We start from the raw sequence: 21,311 nt of genomic DNA, 5'->3' as shown, positions 1-21,311 counted from the left end.
CATCTATCCCATCATTTGCTGGATGATATCAGATGGCACAAAATACAATGAAATGTGACCCTATATCATCTAAGATAACCTGTCTTGAACTTCCCACATACATTTGGTTATGTCGAGACCCAAAGTCTGATTGGAGTTCCCCCAACAAGGAGAAGACGAGGTTCAGAGAGCCCACTCAGTAGTTGAAGAATTGTTCCTACTGTTGTAACTCTCTGCTGTTCCAAACAGAAACATACAGAGAGATCTAGTATTCAAAAAAGGAGACACACCCACGACTCACCGGCTGTAGGAAAACAAAGAACAATTTCAGTATTCTCAATCAATATACTGAAGAACCCCTCACCCCCGATACCAAGAGACCCACCTTGATTATATGCATGTCCCCAGGATCCAAGTACTGGATTCTATGACAGATAACCAATGTAAGTCAAAATGATAACAAGATAGAACTAAACTGAATGTAGAACAGGTGTGCAGTTTCTTACCATGATAGAGTTTGACAGTTGATGTTGTGTCTCTGTGTTGTTGTCCCAATGGTCCGACAGGATAAGTTGGCAAGGTTCAATCCCAAGGTACTACCCTGATGGCACTAGGGTGCCTAGGTAAGTCCAGGTAAGTTCCAAACCTATCCACGAGGACGCCTCAAGCACCTTCAGCAAGCATCTCTAGTCCTGGTACGAATGGAACACAAGAGATGATGGAAGAAGAATCCTAGATGGCGTGGATAGTTCCTTTGTGGTAATTGAGAAATGTGCATCCTGTTGGTTCTTTGGAAACAAGAAAATGTGAGGGCAATGTACTGTTCAGAATTGTATCAAATAGCAATCCATATAACACTCCAAGTCTGGTAACGTGCAGGCAACGTAGTGAGCTGGGGAGAGGCAAATCAGTCCGAATAACACTCCGGGTCTGACAACATGCGGGAAACGTAGTGGTCAAAGGATAAAGCAGACTCAGTCCGTGTAGCATTCTGGGTCGGGCGTTTTGCTGGCAGAACAGAAACAAATCCGGGCAGCAGAGAAGAACCAGCAGAAGTCTGCGTCAGAGCCGGGAAGTCAAACAAGAGAGGGATTGAACCAATCTGAGGGAACAGGGAGAAAGGGAACATGTTGTGAAGCAGGAAATGAAGGATACAAACAGGGACAGGACAAACAGGCAAAGTCTTGGGAGGACGGAATGAAGCGAGGACCAAAGGTCTGGCAACTTCAATCAGAAGCGCCTGTTTACAGCAGGGGGCGGGTTTGCATAGTGTGAAGCGCGCATCTCTGAGCGACGCGACCTGCAGCTGGTAAATTACTTCCGGGTGCATGGTTTGCATACGAAAGCGTTCCATGTCTCCATGGCAACATGTATCGAGAAAGGAACAGAGAGCGCTGTGGAGCAAAGAAAGGGCGTGGTTACCAGCGGATATTCTTTTGCTGATTTTACCCTGATATGTATGTCTGTAAAGAAGTTTCACTTCAGAGCAGGGATTTTGTACCCGATTCCTAACAGTTTCCTCCCCCAAAGGGACATCCAGTCCTCAGGAAGCGTGAAAATAACCAAGAAGAAGAGGGGCATGGATGTTGTCAATGGGTTCCCAGGTGCAGTCCTTAAGGCCATAGGCCTTCCATTCGATGAGGTAATATCGGACACCACCACATGCCCTGGTGTCCAAGATTGCCTTGACCTCGAATTCCTCAGACCCCTGCTCAGGTATTAGAGGGGGGTGAGGCTGAAGGCAGGTGTCGGATGGAATGGTTTCACCAAGGAGACGTGAAACACTGGGTGTACCTTCCATAGTTGAGGAAAAACCAGCTTCACCGACAGGGGGTTGATAACACAGTCAATCACATAGGGGCCAACAAAACGGGGAAGCAAAGGGCGACGCCAAGGTATATATACGTTTTTAGTGGACAGCCACACCTTCAGCTTCGTAAGCGGGTGAAGGAGAACGATGATGGTCCGCATAGGTTTTGGCTGTCTTCTGGGCATTGCGTAAAAGGGACTCCACATTCCTGTGAACAACCGTGAGCTCTCTGGCACAATCGGCTACTGCCGGGTGATTGTGAGGAAGCAGTGGATCTAGAAGCAGAAACATGGATTCTGGCTGTACAGCGCATAGAAGGGGGAGGTGCCGGTGGAGGTATGCAATGTGTTGTTGTATGCAAATTCGGCCGCACTCAAAACTGATTACCAGGTTTCCAGAGGTTGTAAAAGGAGACAACGGAGGTACTGCTCCAATCTAGCAATCAGTCTCTCGGTTTGGCCATCCGTTTGGGGATGATAAGCACTGGAGAAGCAGTCTTCGATACCAAAAAAAGCCGTGAAAGAGGTCCAAAAATGAGAGGTAAACTGAGAACCACGATCAGAAACAATAACCAAAGGGAGACCGAAGAACCAGAAGACATGCTTCAGGAACAGGTCTGCGAGGATAGGTGCAGTGGGCAGACCTTGACATGGTATGAACAATGCCATTTTGGTGAAATAATCCACTACAACCCATATGGTGTTGTTGTTCTGAACCACAGGGAGTTCTACAATAAAGTCCACAGACATCATTGTCCAAGGACGCTGCGGCACAGGTAAGGGTTGCAAAAGGCCCATGGGTTTGATGGGTGCAGATTTACTTTGGGCACAAACAGCACAGGCCTGACTATAGTCCTGTACATCCTTGCGCATGGTGGGCCACCAGCACCACCTTTGCATAAGGTCATGGGTCTTTCTTCTGCCAGGATGGGCCGAGAATTTTGCGTCATGACACCACGGCATAGCAGTATGACGGGTATTGCTGTCTGGCAAAAACAAACGTCATTGGATGTATGGCATCGAGTCCACCACATCTAGGTTGTAGTCTGCAATCTCAGTTTTTTTGCTTGAAACCCAGACTTGTATGTTTGCCTTCAAAGAGGATTGCGGGGTGCAACCACAGACTACCTGAGTGGGATGCAGGGTCTCTTCTTCCCTGGGGATCGGAGCAGTGCCATGTATGCAAGAGAGTGCATCCGCATTCGAATGTAGCCGACCAGACCTGCATGTCACTGTGAAATCAAACATGGTGAAGAATTCATGCCACCTAGCATGCCGAGAGGTAGAAAATTTTACTGACTTCATGGCCAAAAGGTTATGATGGCCTGTGAAAAACTGGACTGGGTGTGCAGCCCCTAGTAAATTATACTTCCATTCCTTGAAGGCACCCCTTATAGCCAGGAGTTTGCGTTCAGTAGTTGTATAATTGCGTTTGTACGTCCTGAGCTTTCTCGAAAAAAAGGCGACCGGGTGGAGAACGCTGGTATCGCCACAGTTCTGTGACAATATGGCGCCTCTGACAATCCCTGAAGCGTCTGCCTCCACATATAATGGCCGACCTGGGTTTGGGTTGCTGCAGAACCGGCGCAGAGGTGAATGCGGATTTTAGTGCATCGAAAGCGTTTTGTACTTCAAAAAGCCACGCAAACTTGTGTTTGCTACTGGTCAGCGATGTGAGAGGTGCCACCATTCCAGAAAAGGTCCTGATAAAGCGTCTATAAAAGTTTGTGAAACCTAGGAATCATTGCAAGGATTTCACGTTGTCTGGAACCGGCCAGTCTAAAACTGCCTTGACCTTAGCTTGGCTCATTCACACACCATTACTGGTTAATTTATGCCTGAGGAACTCCCCACGGCTACGAGGAAGACACATTTTTCTGGTTTGGCAAAAAGACAATTGTCTCTCAAACGTTGAAGCATGGATTTCACATGTACAATGTGCTTCTAATAGGAAGGTGAGCATAACAATATGTCGTTGAGATACATGACCATATACCTATCAATCATGTCCCCAAATACGTCATTCATTAAGTTTTGAAATGTGGGGCGTTACAGAGACCCAATGGTATGACACAATACTCAAACAACCCAAACCGCGTCTTGAATGCCGTCTTCCTTTCGTCACCGTCGCGCATCCTTACCACGTTGTATGCACCTCTAAGGTCCAGTTTGGTGAAAAGGACTGCAGAGCCAAATTTTTCCAAAAGGGTGTTGATCAATGGTAATGGATAATGGTTATGAATGATTTCCACGTTCAAGGCCCTGTAGTCAATACAGGGCCTCAAGTCCCCCTCCTTCTTAGAGACAAAGAATAAGGGTGAAGAGACTGGAGAACGTGAAGGTCTGATAAAGCTTGTACTCAGCGCATTGTCTATGTACTCTTTTAGTACCAAGGTCTCCTTCTGTGTGAGGGAATAGATGCATCCATTGGGAATGCTTGCCCCAGGAAGTAGGTCAATCAGGCAATCATATGGCCGATGAGGTGGTAGTTGGTCGGCCATACCGTTATCGAATACATCGCTAAAATCCGTGTACACTGTTGGTATGGCTGCTGAGGTGACCAAACCCACCACTGAAGCAGTATCCATGAGAGGCTGACAAGGACTGGTGGTTTGTTGTCCGGAGTTCTCTAGGCAATTAGATTCAGAATAGTCGGACACAAAACAGACCTCATGTTTCTGCCAATCGATGTCTGAATTGTGCAGAGTAATCCAAGGGAGCAAATGGTTTCTGTGTGGCCACTTTCAGTAACCATCTGAACATCCACCGTATGCTAAGTAACTAAACCGGAAACCAGCGTGGTGCAATCCACTGCATTAATCACCTCAGGTCTATCCTTAGAAACTGTAGGAATGCCTGATTCGTGAGCGTACAAGATGTCGATATGGTTGCCTGTGACCCCCAAATCCTGAATTGCAGAAGCAGTACAAGACAACCCCTGGGTGTGTGAAAGCATGACCGTAATGGTGAAAAGGAAGTGACCGTTACAAGACCTGGGGCCCAAATACAAAAGACTCAGCAAAAGGACCCCTTTACTGACGAGTCATGTAGTTTCCCAACTTTTTGATGGGCTTTTTGAAGCATGACAGGATGAAATGTTCAGACGAACCACAGTAGATAGAAAGATTGTTAAACCTCCTGTTTTCTCGTTCCATAGGTGATAGGGGCCCGCGTATGGCACCGATCTGCATGGGTTCCAAGTCTTGACTGGATGGTTCAGGATGGGGTTGAGTAAGGACTAGTGATCTGTTCTCTGCGCTTTCCTGGCATCTATCTGTAAGACCAGGTCCAGGAGCTCTGAGAAGGCAGTCGGCACCACCGGGACTGTAGCAAGGGTGTCTTTCAGTGACTCTGAAAAGCCTTTATAGAACACTGCAGCTTTTTTGTCCTCTGGCCAGCTGGTTTCAGCAACTAGCTGATTAAACCTGGCAAGATAGGTAAGCAAAAAATAGACAATACGAACATGGCTTTGGTGGTTCAATTGGGAAATGAAGCCGGTTTACAAAGGAAGTGCAACCAGCACTGGTTGATACATGTTCTATACGTTTTTGGATCCCCATGAAACCATACTGGGGCAGCCAGAAGGAATTGAGTAGACATGAGTGCCGGGACTGGGTCTTGGCGAGGTGTGGGGTACCCAGAGCTGGAATCCGCCAAAGGAGTTGAGGCCTGTGCACCCATTGGGTGGGAAGCTGCTTGCAAGTCATCGATACGTTGATGCGTGCCTTGGTGTGCAGATGTCATGTCGGCACGCAGCTCCGAAACAAGATAAACCAGATTCTCGAGGGCGTCTGCTGTCTCCATTAGAAAATAGACTTCTGGTTATGTTGAGACCCAACGTCAGATAGGAGTTCCCCAACTAAGAGAAGACGAGGTTCAGAGAGCCCACACAGTAGTCAAATAATTATTCCTACTGTTGTAACTGTCTGCTGTTCAAAACAGAAACAGGCAGAGAGATCTAGCAGTCAAAAGAGGAGACACGCCCACAACTCACCAGCTGTAGGAAAACAAAGAACATTTTCAGTACTCTAAATCAATATACTGCAGAACCCCTAAACCCCAATACCAAGAGACTCACCTTGATTATATGGAAGGATGGAGTAGGTCAGTCTTGGGCAACAATGGAATGTCCCAGAATCCAAGTAGTGGATTCTATGACAGATAACCAATGTAAGTCAAAATGATAACAAGATAGAATTAAACAGAATATTGAAAAGGTGTGCAGTTTCTTAGCATGAGTTTGACAGCGGATGTTGTGTCTCTGTGTTGTGTCAGAGGATGTTGTGTCTCTGTGTTGTTGTCCCAATAGTCCGAAAGGATAAGGTGGCAAGGTTCAATCCCAAGATACTACCCGATGGCACGAGGATGCCTAGGTAAGTCCAGGTAAGTTCCAAGCCTATCACGACGGCACAAGGATGCCTCAAGCACCTTCAGCAAGCGTCTCTAGTCCTGGTGCTAATGGAACACAAGAGATGATGGAAGAAGAATCCTAGATGGCGTGGACAGTTCATTTGTGGTAATTGAGAAATGCACATCCTGTTGGGTCTTTGCAAACAAGAAAATGTGAGGACAATGTACTGTTCAGACTTGAATCAAATAGCAATCCGTATAACACTCTGGGTCTGACAACGTGCGTGAACTGTATTGCTCAAAGGATAAGGCAGACTCAGTCCGTGTAGCACTCCAGGTCAGGCGTTTTGCTGGCAGAACAGAAACAAATCCGGTAGGCAGAGAAGAACCAGCAGAAGTCCGCATCGGAGCCGGGAAGTAAAACAAGAGAGGGATCGAAGCAAGCCAAGGCAACAGGGAAAAAGGGAACGGGATTGTGAAGCAGGAAACCAAGGAAACAAACTGGGACTGAACAAACAGGCAACGTCTTGAGAGTACAGAAAGAAGCGAGGACCAAAGGTCTGGCAACTTCAATCAGAAGCACCTGTTTGCAGTAGGGGGTGGGTTCACGTAGTGCAAAGCGCACGTCTCTGAGCAGTGTGAACCGCAGCTGGTAAATTACTTCCGGGTGCATGGTTTGTATACAAAAGCATTCCTTGTCTCCTTCCTGATTCCTGACCTGATCCTTTTACTTTGTAGAAATTGTAGAGGATGATGTGCAGTTTCAACGATTACCACCTCTCCTTGAATAATGTGGCAGAAATGTTGTAATGCCCAAACAGTTGTCAATACTGCTTTTTCACATTCATTAAATTTGGTCTCTACTTGTGACAAAGCTTTGCTGGCATGTGCAATGGTCTTGTTATTCGAGTCATGCTTCTGATAAAAGGCAGCTGACATGCACAGGTCGGTGAATGCTATTTCTATAAAGAACTCCTGATTCTTCTTCGGAAAAGCCAAACATGGGGCCCTTGCCAAGCAATCCTTTAATTTAGCTACGGCCTCACGTTCCTGTCCCCAATTCCAGGGCCCACCCTGTTTCAGTAGCTTAGTCAAGGGTTGTGTGATTTCTGCATAATCTTCAATTCATTTTCTATTGTAACTTGTAATCCCAAACAAGCTTTTCAAACCCTTCAAATGTGTGGTATCCTTCAACGTCTGGATGGCTTCTATCCTTTTCTTCTGCAGGTTCAATCCCTGGTCTGTGTACCCTTTTTCTGCACCACTGCGCCTTCTGCTAGATACATTTGCCCCAGCCTTTTGTAATTGGCTGAGTACATGTTTTAATTCACAGAAATGGCTGATTATGTCATCATTCTAAATCAGGATATCATCCACAAAACCCATAGTTCCTCTCTAGGATGAATCCGGAGCTGCCTTATTCAGAAACCTAATATAGCCAATGGTTTGTATGCCCTTTGCTAATGCCACATGCCAATATCCCGCTGTCAGATCCAAATAGGTAAACAGTTTTGACCCTTCTATCTGTACAAGGTCTTGGTCAATTAATGGAAGTGGCCACCTTCACACCAGCACCCTCTTGTTGAGTTCTCTTAAATCTGCACACAACTGTCACTGAAAATTGGGCTTCCATGCACCTAATATAGGTGGGTGTTTGAGGCACTGTTAGTAGCTCTAAGGTTCCCTCTGGACTCAACGTTTTTGAGGATCTCTGCTGATGACTCCAAACAGGCCAAAGGTAGCCTATATTGTCACACAAAGACATGTTCCCTACCATAACCTTCTGGTAATGTAGCTACATGTAAGTCAGTACGCCCACACTGATATGCATCTCTGTCGAATACATCCTTGAATTCCAAAAATATTTTCCTCAACTGGTCCCTCTCTAACTCATTTGTACATGCATCTGCAGCTTGGATTTGTTCTTCCACCACTTCAGGAAATTATGGAAAATCCTCCAGAGGAGGAGTTTCTGTGCCTTCCTCTAATTGTGTGACAGCATCTTTTTGGACAGATGCCCCTCTTAAGTATCATGCATCTCAGCCTCGATCTCAGTGATCTTCTTCTGTCTCATTGCCATCCAACCAAAATAGAATGCAATCATCTCGCCAGCCTGAAATCTCTCAATTGGCTCCCAGTAGATGCAAGGATTACATTCAAACCCTCTGCATTGTCCACAAGGCTTTCTGGGTCCAAATTACCTTCAGCTATCCCTCCTCTCGAGCTCTTCGCTCCTCTACCTCCAACTCCTTCAGGGTCAGTCGTTTTTCAAAGAAACGAGCTGGGGTAGATCTCTGTCTTCAGCTGGGGCCTCCCACTGGAACAGCCTCCCTGCGACTCTAAAACTTGAGAAGAACCATCTCCGGTTTCCGGAAGCACCTCAAGACCTTCCTCTTTTCTTCTGCCTTTGCTCCTCTTCTCCCCTGCTGATCTGTTCTCTCTTGGCACCGTGCACCTGGCCACCCTCTGTCCTCCGGGCCCCGGTACATGCTCACCCTGCCACCCTCCCACACTGCCTCCGGGCCACCCCTTGCACTGGGGTCTGTATCTGTACCCATACAGCCCCCCCTTTTTCTTCCTGCACTTATCAGACCTACCCTGTCTGCTGCCTTAAACCTAGCACTTGCAAATTGCTGTCTGCACTAAAACTGTTTGTTGCCTTTATTATTTATTTATTGTTATTTATCTGTTTTTCCTCTGCTTTGCACTTTCCACTTCTCCCCCTTCCATGCACTTTTCCCCTCCCCCTCTCCCATGCACTTGCGCGTTCTCAATGTCACTGGGCCTAGTAAGATTGCTGTTTTGTTCTCCCCTGTTCCCCTCCCTTGCCTTGTCGCGCTCTGAAACACTTGTGTAAGAGCGCGATAGAAATAAAATATCATATAATATCATATCCTTGTTTATTTATTGGGTCTTTATAATGCATACAATGCATATAGACACAATGGGCCTCATTCCGAGTATGGCGGTAAGGGATAGCGGCCACCGCTAACGAGAGCGGTGGCGGTAATCCCTTACCGCCATACTCCGAGTTCCCTTTGCGCCATGGAGGTTTTAACACCTGCTTTTAGCAGGTGTTAAAAACCATGGCGCTAAGGGACCTTGATGTTAATTACGCCACCGTAATTTACGGTGGCGTAATTAACGCCTTCCCCACTCCCATTATGCCCTATGGGGCAAGAATGGGAATGGGGAAGGGTAAATGGGGATTGGGGAATTACCGCCCCGCCAACCTTGGAATGGGGCGGTAATTCCGCCATCCACCAAGGCGCTGCCGGTCCGGGTACGGCGTCAACCAAGGCGTTAATAGCGCCATTGGTTAGCGCCGTACTCGGAATGAGGCCCAATGTATTTTAAGGCACAACAAGACAAGGGGGGAACAGGGATCAAAGAAACAAAAATTGGTCCTACTAGGCGTTGTGACATTCGGATCGTGCAAGTGCAGTAACAAAAAGTGTGGGGGTGGGCAGTTGCGGTCAGGGCAGAAGGGCTAGTGAGAAAGCGAGCACAAGGGGTAGCCCGGGGACAGAGCCAGGGGAATGCAGAGAGAGCAGGGCAGGGAAGGGCTATGAGCTAAGTGCATGGTAATGGGCTGGAAGTACTCAATGGGCGCAGGTCCCAACAGGCTATTTCAGGGATAGGAGGCCAAGAAGGGCAAGTGTAGGTTAAAAAGGATGTGAGATCAGGGGAGTCCAAGTCTAGGGGTAGATTGAACGAGAGGGGGCCTGGTGCTCTGTAAGAACCTGAAGGAACCAGGCGGCCAGTCAAGAGGCAGAAGGGGAAATTAGCTTGAGGCCCAGGATAGATCTTAGAGTCCTATTTTGGTTTAGTTGAAGGGGGTGTGTGGGAGCGAGGGGCAAGTAGGCCCCTCACATCCTTTCACTTCTCAGTACAAAACTCGGACCAAGTGCCTCCAGTGATGGGTTCGCCCCTCGCCCTTATGCAATGTCAACTTTGGCTGACATTCGCGTAGATGGGACCACTGAGCAGGACACAGGGCATATATTTTTGTACCACCTTTCGACTTCATCTTGGTGACTAGGCCTCACTGCAATAGTACAAAATGCTTCTCTTCCCTTTCTCGCAGCAGCCAGACGCGCAGGGCACATGGCCCCCACCATCGTTCCTTGAAGAATGCCTTCTTCTCTATACCACTTGACCCAGGATCACAGTACCTCACAGCATTCACACTGGGAAATAACAGATATGAACATTGCAGACTCCCACAGGGATATTGCGAAAGCCCGAGTATTTTTAACAGAGTATTACATGAAGACATTGGAAATATAGATGTAGAGAGCACCATTATACAATACGTAGAGGATTTGCTCGTGTGTAGCAAAACAGAAGAGAAATGCAGAGAAGACTCCATAACACTGTTAAACGTGTTAGCTACCAAAGGGTACAAGGTTGATAAAGGGGAATTACAATATTGCCTTGCCGAAGTTGTATACCTCGGACAGTTGATATGGAAAGATGGAAAACGAATACTCCCTGACAGGGCAGCTGCTATACGTAACATAATAATACCAAAAACAGTGAAGGACATGCAAACATTTCTCGGCATATGTAACTATTGCTGAGCATGGATCCTTGATTATGCCGCATACACACGCCCATTACTGCAAGCATTAAAAGAAGCGCAAAAAAGTAGAGCCCCAATAAAATGGACACATGACATGATGGCTCAGTACTTAAGACTAAAGGACCTTATCGCAGATGCCCCAGTCCTCGCGAACCCAGATTATGAGAGGGAATTTTTCTTGTTCTCACACTGCAATGGAACACTGATGACGGCAGTGTTGACACAGAAAACATCATTAGGCCACAAACCATTGGCCTACTACAGCAGAACACTAGATGCAGTGATGCAAGGTCACTTCACATTTGTGAACAGGCCCTCGCAGCTGCGGCCTTCGCAATTGAAAAGAGTGCTACGATTGTAATGGGATGTTCAGTAACATTGTATGCAGAGCACTCATTATTTGAGATTCTTGAGCGGTCGAAATCAACACTGACAACACAGAGAGCAACCGCATATGAGATAATAATTTCAAGCCCCAACGTGCATGTGGTCAGGTGTAAAACAGTAAACCCAGCAAGATTCATTACAGAGCCATGTACGATGGAGGACATGCAGGAACACGACTGTGCCACCTATGAAGGGGAGGGTGATGATATTCCCAAAGCGAGTGAAAATGCCCTGAAGGAAGGAGAAATATATTTCATAGACGGTTCAGCATCAATAAACCCAGAAACAGGAGAGAAGCATGTAAGGATGGCAGTAGTACGGATGGAGGAACATAACTATGAAACAATCATCCAAAAGCGTCCCCCATCCCATTACTCCGCACAAGCGGCTGAACTAACGGCATTAATTGAAGCATTACGTACAGCCAAAGGATGTACAGTGGCTATATATTCAGATTCAGCATACGCAACTACCACTGTCCATTCAGGACTATCGCGCTGGCGTAGAAGAGGGTTCAGACGAGCAGATGGCTCACCCGTACAGCACGCCGCACTATTGAATAAATTAATAGAGGCATTAGCAGAGCCATCGGTAATGGCAGTGGTGAAATGCCAAGCCCATACCAACAACACAGATGTGATCTCATTGAGAAACGCGGCAGCCGACGCAGCAGCGAAGGAGGCCTTGTATTTCAATGTAACACCAGCGCCAGAGTGCATTGTTAAACCCGCCACCGCAGAACCACTAGAAGAAGCCTATAGTAACACGCCCATAGCACAGCTAATAGAGCTACAGAGGAGGGCACCACCGGAGGAACAAGAATTATGGAGTAAGCGAGGATGTAAACAATCGGCCACAGACCTCATTTGGAGGCAGGAGACAACAGGGAAGGTAGTGATGCCGGTAGAATTACTAGAATTAGAATTCTAACAGCTGCACTTTCCTGCCCATGTGGCGAAACAACACATCGCCGCAGACATTCAAGAACATTGGTTTGTCCCTAACTTACAGGAACATTTGTCAAAATTTATCATAGATTGTACAACGTCAAACATACAATTCAGAAATGACATTGAGGACATTGCGAGGTACTTTGCCACGGCCTGCAGGGCCATTCAGGGAGCTCCACATAGACTATGCCGATATGGGAGAGAGATGTAATGGGGTGAGGTATCTAATTGTGGTAGTATGTCCTTTTTCAAGGTGGGTGGAGGCGGGTCCATGTCCCCACCCAGACGCGAAGTGCGTGGCGAAGTTCCTATTACGAGAAGTGTTTTCCCGGTGGGGAATATGTGATGTGATACGATCAGACAATGGCACACACTTTGTGAATGACCTCTTTAAGGAAGTGACGTCACTCTTGGGGGTAAAGCATCAACGGCCTGCTCAAGAGTATGTTATCGAAATTGTGTAATACATTGAAGAAAAACTGGGTGTATTGCTTGCCCCTAGCACTGTTCCAACTCAGAACGCAACCATGCAAGGACCACCATTTGAGCCCCCATGAAATTGTGACTGGGAGGCGGATACACACACCACTCTCCCCGATTAGGAGAGCATCAGATGCACACAGGGCTGCCTCAGTGCTGGGGGAAGAATTTAAGGAATACTTGCCTCAGCTGATGCGCACAATACGCAGCATAGCGCGACAAATAGCACCGCCTTTTACTGAAAATGTGGCAACTGATACTACCATGCCGCCCACAGATAGCCCAGCTGGGCCGCTGATGCCAGGAGCACAGGTATATATGAGGAGTTTTTTCAGGAGATGGAATTCACCAAGGTTTCATGGCCCCTATGAAGTGATTTATAGTACGCCCACTGCAGTTAAAGTGAAGGGACTGAAATATTGGGTGCACCTCTCAGATTTGAAGAGGGCACGCGATAGTACACTCCCTCAGAGCGCACAGGAATGTGCAAGTGGTACTACAAGTGAGGTTGAGCAGCAATGCCAAACTGATCGGATAAAAAGAAGTTGTAAGGAGCAAAAGAAAATGATGTGTCCTCTGATTTGCCTCACACTACGTCTCTATCTTTCTTCCTTTCATCCTCTTTTCATCACTATATCTTTCTCTTGCTATAAAAATGCACACAAAAAAAATAAGTGAAGCGAATGACAGAAAAATGTATAATAATAATGATTGTAGCAACCGTAACAAAAGCAATGAGTAAACATGAAGTTTAAATGTATATATATGTATAATGTACATATTATGGTGACTTGACAAATTTGTATCGTCCCTCCAGGTGACAAAATGGCCCAATGAAGCACATTCGCAGAGAACACATTAATATTAGATAGCAATAGGGATGCCATTAGGGCTAATAAGTTTAGCAATGTTGAATGTGTTTTAAAATGTGCTGCAGTTTTGATTTCTGTGATGTTGTTCTTCATGGCCTGGTATTATACTCTCTTATCGCTGGTTAATGATATGCACAAAGGGGGGAGCGGGGCCAAGCTGATACGAGACGGGTCAAGCCTAATATGGACTGGAGTAAAGACAATATGGGGAGAAACATATATCATTGGTATTAACAATACAAATGTAACACAACCTCCAGAGCACGCCCCTGCTGATACAACAATTGTCCCCTTGTTACATCCTGGCATAAATATGAGTGATGATTATGAATCAAATGAATATGATGGTGACTATTATTGCCCGAGTACCTTAGCCAACACAAATATGCATACACATAGACCATAGAACCTACCTCATATTACGCAGCTGCTACTAACAAGTATACACATGCCATATTGAACGACAATGATACAGCCTGGTCTGGAATGTTCCCAATACATTACCAAAAGGTGAGAAGCTTTAAGGAGGGAGGGAAAAGGAGAAGGAAAAGGGGGCGAGAGGGAAAAGATACGACATTTCTCATGACCTGGGATTAGATGAAATAGAAGACCCCCGCCACAATGATCAATCTAACCAATGGTACTCTGACATGAGTGCTACGGCAAAGCAAGCAACAAATGAAAGCTGCTATGTCTGTTCACTCATACCGCATGTATCAGGGACACCCAAAATGTTAGTACCACAGGAAGTGCCCTTGTCGGATACTCAATGTTTAATTCACCTAGTTCTGTGTAGGATAAAGAGCACCTTCCAGGCACACACCGTCACCATAGAAATGCTGGAAAATGAAAGAACATGCACGAGCCGACGTCAAGGAGTGATTTGCATCAAAGAGCCATTTTTTGTCATAAAGGGCACTAGATATGCAGAGAACAAATGGCACGATGAAACTATTGAATGTAAAGCAGAAGCACTCCGGGGACTACCGGAGGACAACTTCCAGTGGATCAAGGAAGTTTGTGCCGCTATCTGGACGCAACACGTCACTAAGCTAACATGGATCACAGCACTGGAAAAGCCTATAAAAATACAAAAAGAAGTAGCACACAAACTCTGCTTCCATGGGGAAGGAAAAGTGAGCATGGGGGAGGCGAGGAGATGCAATAAGACAGTAATCATACCTGATATGAAGAAAGGCACTGCAGCACTCATAGACATGTACTGGATTTGCGGCAAACAAGCCTACCTGCTTCTGCCTGCATCCTGGAAAGGTACTTGCACCTTAGCCACCCTCCATATGGCCCTAATGGTAATACCCAAAAGTCATATCCAAGGAGCAGCAGGAGAATTGGCTGGCAAATCGGCAGCAGGGCAATTGGCTGAGCCATCGACAGCGCCACAACAAGCAAAAACAGAACCTCCATCTTACGAACTATTGTCAGAACACGAGTTAAAAATAAAGTTATCACGATGCAAAAGATCATCCAACTATATTTTGTCCTAATCATCAAAACTTCTTGCTGAGATCCCGCAAAAGTACAAGCTCTTCTCATCTGCAGAGACATTTTTCGCATCGCTCCTAGCGCCAGGGCTCCAAGCACGAGCAAATGCCAAATGGTTACAAATAGTGCGCTGGGAGCTAATCCAAATGGCCAATGACACTGAAGAAGGATTCAACGTTATAAAAATAGAGCTCCGTGCCGTGCGCCTAATGACAATGCAAAACCGATATGTCCTAGATCTCCTCATGGCAATGGCCGGTGGTGTTTGCCGAAAAATTGGGGGAGCGTGTTGCACATTCGTGTCATCTGACGATGCACATAACGGGACACTCTCGCATGTGATAACAGCAGTTCACAACTTAGGAGAAAGGATGAGAACAGAGGGTGGAGCAGAAGAAAGCTCATGGTTCGACCACATGTTCAGGTGGATACCATCATGGGTGAATGTGGTGATGAAAATACTCGTTCCCATGTTCGTCTTTGTGCTGCTATTCTTCTGCGTGTGCCAATTAGGCCTTCGGTGTTGTGCAAAAAGTATGCCTACCTCAACTATGATGATCATAACAATGGGCCGACCAACAACGGTAGCAACTATGATAGATGCAAAAATACAAACAGGGGAACATAACACTCCAAAATACAGGATGACTGCCATCTACAGGCAATATGGGGCAGGGTTGATAATTTATACCACACCACAATCAAGGAACCAACAGAATTGCAATGGTATAACGAGGTATGGATAGACCTAGATGGGGATGGTGGGATTTACCTAAACTGTACTCCAGACGAATATGCAAGGAGAGGTAATAGCTTGAGAAGTGTATGCAGAGCATGGATGCCAATAAAAGGTACCCCAGCCTGGAAAGAAGCAGTTGCTGAAGCTGAGTACTACCGAAGGGAGAATGAAAGAAATAAAGTATCATAATTTGTTACTTTAGATGTAATGAAAGGGGGGAACGTGTGGGAGCGAGGGGCCAGTAGGCCCCTCACATCCTTTCACTTCTCAGTACAAAACTCGGACCAAGTGCCTCCAGTGATGGGTTCGCCCCTCGCCCTTATGCGATGTCAACTTTGGCTGACATTCCCGTAGATGGGACCTCTGAGCAGGACACAGGCATCACTTTTTGTACCCCCTTTCGACTCCATCTTGGTGTCTAGGCCTCACTGCGATAGTACAAAACACTTCTCTTCCCTTTCTCGCAGCAGCCAGACGCGCAGGGCACATGGCCCCCACTATCGTTCCCACTCTGACACATGGCACCCACCGTCGTTCCTACTCTGACTGGAAAAATCTGCTGCTTCATTCTCACGCTGAAGCCGGAGGTACATGCAACAAATAATAAATATAACACATCACTCTTCCTCTGAGATCACTGTCCTGCATGTGAACCAGCATGAGCTAAGCACATAGCTCATCCATCTCCACAAATGTGTCCTTGCCCCCGCACCCTTGCCAGTGGAAACTTACTGCTATTGTGACCCTGTGCCCCTGAAAGGTATTCCTTTCATGTGCCAGACCACTGACCACGCCATGATGCCCACCCAACAGATCCCCAACTAACATTAGACCCCTGCTGCAGTATATCGTTGCCTACCACTAACAAATGCCACATACCAGAGATTCTTGTGAGCACAGACCCTCACTTCGAGCAGTGTTATTATAGTGGTCAAGACCCTTAACCTAAGGCCTTTATAATCCTATGTGATAGATAGTGAAGATATACGTGTGACTTTTATAGAGACATGATGAGTTATTCAAAGACGTCGAACAATTGTTATTTACTGCATGCATTTTTGAGAGTATATTGTGTGAGCTTAGCTAGTGACCACCCTGCTTCACAGCGACCTGACCTTCACCCATCCGGAGCACAGATGTCTGACGTCCACCCTCCCGGCAACCAAGCAGCCAACCTGGAGGAAGAGATGCCACCCACACCTTGGGCACCATATGGACTGTCCAATCCGGGGCCAGCATAGTATCCTATGTTAGTTGCGTCATTTGCCCTATAAAATGTATTGTAACATTGATTTTGGCCAGAGCGCTCTCAGAGGCAACAGAGATCTTTGAATGCCATTTACTTATATAAACCTTGCCTTGAACTCTCGCAACCTGTTCTCTTTGCCTCATTCCCCGTCCAGGGTGTGTCTATTTTATTCTTTTGCACATGTAAGACGGGGAAGTCACAAACATGGGTGAAGGGAGAAGTTAGGCTGATTGAGGAAGAGTATGTTGCAGTAGTCCAGCCTGGAGAGGACCAGATCTCTGGAGACAATGAGTTTCTGGCGGAAGGTGAGGAAAGGGAGAATGCTTCTTCGGAAGTGATTCTGAAAGTGGGCCTTCATGGCAAGGTCTGTGATGTGAGGCAAAAAATAGAGAGAAGAGTTGAAGATGACACCAATGTTTTTTGCCTCACAGAAGGGTGAGGGAGGGGGCACAATGAGGGTGGCACTAGTTTGTGAGGGAAGGAGGGAGCAGGGTTCCAAATGAGGAAGATTTCTGTCTTACTGTCATTAAGGCAGAGATTCTTAACAGTGCACCATGTCTGAATAGCAGACGGTCAGAAAGGAATTAGAGAGGAAGAGGAGGAGGCAGAGGAGGGAAGCATGATGGAGAGCTGCGTGTCATCCGCATAACACATAAGGAGGGAAAGTGGAGATCAAATGGGCTAAAAGGGTCAGGTATATGTTGTAAATCCAGGGCAAGAGGATAGAGCCCTGAGGGGCTCCACAGTTAGGAAGTGCAATGGAGGAGTGGAAAGGGCCAAGTTGGACCTGGGAAATCACTAACCTGATGACAAATCACATCTTTAGGATCATGAAGACACACTGACTGTATTCTGAAGACCCCTTTTGGTTTTTAGTCTAAAGCCTCAGGCCGTTTATCTTGGAAAGTGACATACCTTTCAGGAATATTTCCAATAATTGTGTTGTTCATATCTGCAGTGTAATATGATTTTTGAATTGTCATCTCTAAAGGTTTACCTTCTTCCAAATAAATATCCTGACATCCTTTGTTATCCACTGTAATCTGAACTGGAATATCCACAAATTCTACTAATGGTGTGTATTCACATTCTATTCTCTGTTGTCTCATGGTTTCATTGATACACACAAATGCATCATACTCCATAATTTTGTATCCCTTTCTGGATTTCAATGATACTGAAACTGTCTTTTATTCTCAAATTCCAGTGGTGCTCCACTCAGCTTGGAACCAGCGTGGAACAAACTGTTTAATTAAAATAATCTCAAACCATATTCATTCTGTGCATGACATCATTTCCCAGATAGAATGTGTCCTTTGTTCCACTTACAATCCATACATTGTGATGGATGTCCTTGGATCCTATATTCATTTTCAACATGCATCTCCCCACAATACTATGTCCCAAATCAGGGCTGTGGTACTTAATTGGTTCTTGCCCCAACTGCCCTATTGACACTGAAGCGTCACATTATTTTATGTCCTCCTCACTTAAATAGAACCTTAATGTGTCTTCATCCACTTGTGTTTGCCAGTTCTGCCTGGGATATAAATTAATCTCGAATGACTGTTTTCCCTTTTCCTCCCGCATTTCTTCCTGGCACATGAGAATGAGAGTAACACAAGGTACACAGCCATTTTGAAGATATACCACTCTTCTTGACTTGGCAATGGTGTGGCATTCTTTTGCATTGCTAACCTGGTTTACTACTTTTTGGGGCTTTAGGGGCTTTTTTGACAATGACTTCAGGACACAATTTACCCCATCAATCAGCGGCGACAGGTGCTTCAGACAATTCATACCTAACAGGAAGAGTATCTCCTCAATTGATGTGACCACCACTTCTTGTCTTAACTTATGTTTCCCTATCCTAATGTTAACCTCAGTAGCACCTTCCACAGGTATTTCCTCACTATTGAAATTATACACAGGACCCTCTATCTGTCTTAATTTCAAAATGTTTTGTTGTGGTTTTCCCTCATTTATGCAATCTAGCACCTTCTGTGACATCACAATAGCCTTTGCTCCTGTGTCCACCATTGCAAACACATTGAAGTATTCAGGCATGGGAGACAACACACAGGAACCACTCTGAGCAACTAAGTACAAAAGGGAAATGTACTCTTTATTTCTTCAGTTATGGCAGAAGGTCAGGTAGATGAATAGGAAGGATACATCCTTCAGGTTCAAGTTCCCTTGCTGAAGTCCACCAGAAATGGTTATTCTGCGAACTCCCAGCCACTTGCATTCCACATTCCAACAGGCATTCTCAAAGCAGCACCTAGCACACAAGTATGCAAGATACCACACACATTGCATTGTTTTTCTACTGTGATGGGGGCATAATATCCATCCTCGCATTCGTCTTGTATACACAGGAAATGTGCGTTGTTACTGATCTCAGGGCTGATTGTTCTTAAACCCGCTTGACTTCTTGCTAAACAAATGGCCAGGTGGAATGACACCTTATCCCCCTTTTTGACTGTTTCATTTTCAATTTTCCTGTCTTCTTTGTTTATTTTTCTGTCTTGTGAGCACATCTAAAGCTATGCAATTGAATGGCTTGCCTGCGTAATGGGCCCACTTGAGTTCTCACCCAATTCCTTATCTGTTTATTCCACATTGTTTTCAGTATCATCACTTACCTGTTACATGATGTCCCTATATTTACAGTAATTCCTTTTTCATGCAGTAACACGTGATCATTTCATGTTTGGAATTTACCTTAGACTTGTACTTTACTTGTTAACTGCACCGTACTGAACATCTGTGGCACCAAATATTCCTTTGGCGACTCACATGTATGTGTTCTATGAGGAGTTTCTACCTCTATGGAGATATGAACAGTATTAGATTCATCAGTCAATGGAACCCCACCACCCTTTCTTTTTATTCACATGGGGAAGGGCACTCAGCCAATCAGGTGGCTGGAGCAGCAGGCAAGAATGCCAAATCCCTATCCTCTGTTCCAGCCACCCAAGGTCCTTCCCCGGGTGGTGCTTTTTCTTTCCTTTTTCTTTTTTTTCATACATGGGGAGGCGACAGGGAGGCTCTCCCTGTTACCTACCCATGCTAGAAAACCCCAATTCCCCTTGCCCCCCACCTTAACTTACCTGCAGAACTGCAGCATTGCACTCTGGTCCCTGATGCTCCGCCCGTCTGGCTGCCAGCTTTGAAAGAGAAAAGGCACTAGATGCCTTTTCGGATGACGGCGGCCATTAAGGAACATGTTTTCTGTGGCCAGCGTAATCCGCAAAGGGACCTATTTTAATGTCTGCAGTCATTTCTTTAAATAAAAATGTTCTCCGTTGCGAGATGAGCTTGTGCTGAGCTCATGTCCTGTCAGTTAAAAAAAAAAAGAAAACTATCCACACCCCGGGAAACCCCAGGGTACGAATAACTTTCACGCCCCGGCTGGGGCGCGGACATGGGCTTTAACAGCCCGCAGCCCTAGCTGAGGCCCTCACTTCGCTCGGGCCTACCAAAGCTCAGGCTAGTGGGCCATTAAAATACATGTCCACCCCCATCCTCAGTGGTCATTTCATTTACTTCTGTTTAATTTATTTCTGATGTGTTCCGCACTCTCATGTCTACCTTACTTTCAAACTGAATCATCAAAGGCATTAAACATTTAATGGCCCTGTAGAGGAGGAACCAAGTGTCTCTACCAAAAGTCCCACCCCCATTTTGCCTATATGTTGAAACCGGAAATGGACACATGCGCAACACCAGTGATGGTACCTGTACCGCGAAGAGTCCTTGAAACAAGGTATCCATTGAGAAAACCCTATATGATGTATCCACAAAGAAATTACAGTCTTCTGAAGGAAGTTCCGGAGGAAGTGTGATGATGAATGAAAGAGAAGACTGGTGACGTCACATGAAGCAGAAATGATGCCCCCCAGAACAGATGCCAATGAAGAGAGTACATAGACCTTATAGAATCTGATGGGGACGTAAAGAATAGAGCAACATTTCATGAGCAAAATGAAAATTGCATGTGCAAAGAAGCACTGAAGAAAATGCAAAACCGTTTTATAATTGTACAGATGCAGTAACGCAAGTAGACTAAATAATCATGAGGCTGGCAATACGTAGTGAATAGACTAATAGACTGCAGGCAATGACACCACTATATACATATATATATATATATATATATATATATATATATATATATATATATATATATATCAGTGAAAAAAACTTTGTTAAAGGGACGTTATGGTTAAGTTGCGCTACTAAAAACCTATGAATTTTAGTGAAAAAACTTTGTTAAAGGGACGTTATGGTTCCAAGTAAAACCGAAAAACCCTTGAAATTCGCCAGTTATGGTAAGCTAAGCAGCCATAACTTTCGCCACCACCGTGCACTGCTAAGACTAACCCCCAGGACATCAAAGATGACA

The sequence above is a fragment of the Ambystoma mexicanum genome, chromosome 13, assembly GCF_040938575.1.
Source record: "Ambystoma mexicanum isolate Mex_15411 chromosome 13, UKY_AmexF1_1, whole genome shotgun sequence".
Taxonomy (NCBI): Eukaryota; Metazoa; Chordata; class Amphibia; order Caudata; family Ambystomatidae; genus Ambystoma; species Ambystoma mexicanum.
Note: the sequence above shows the minus strand (reverse complement) of the source record.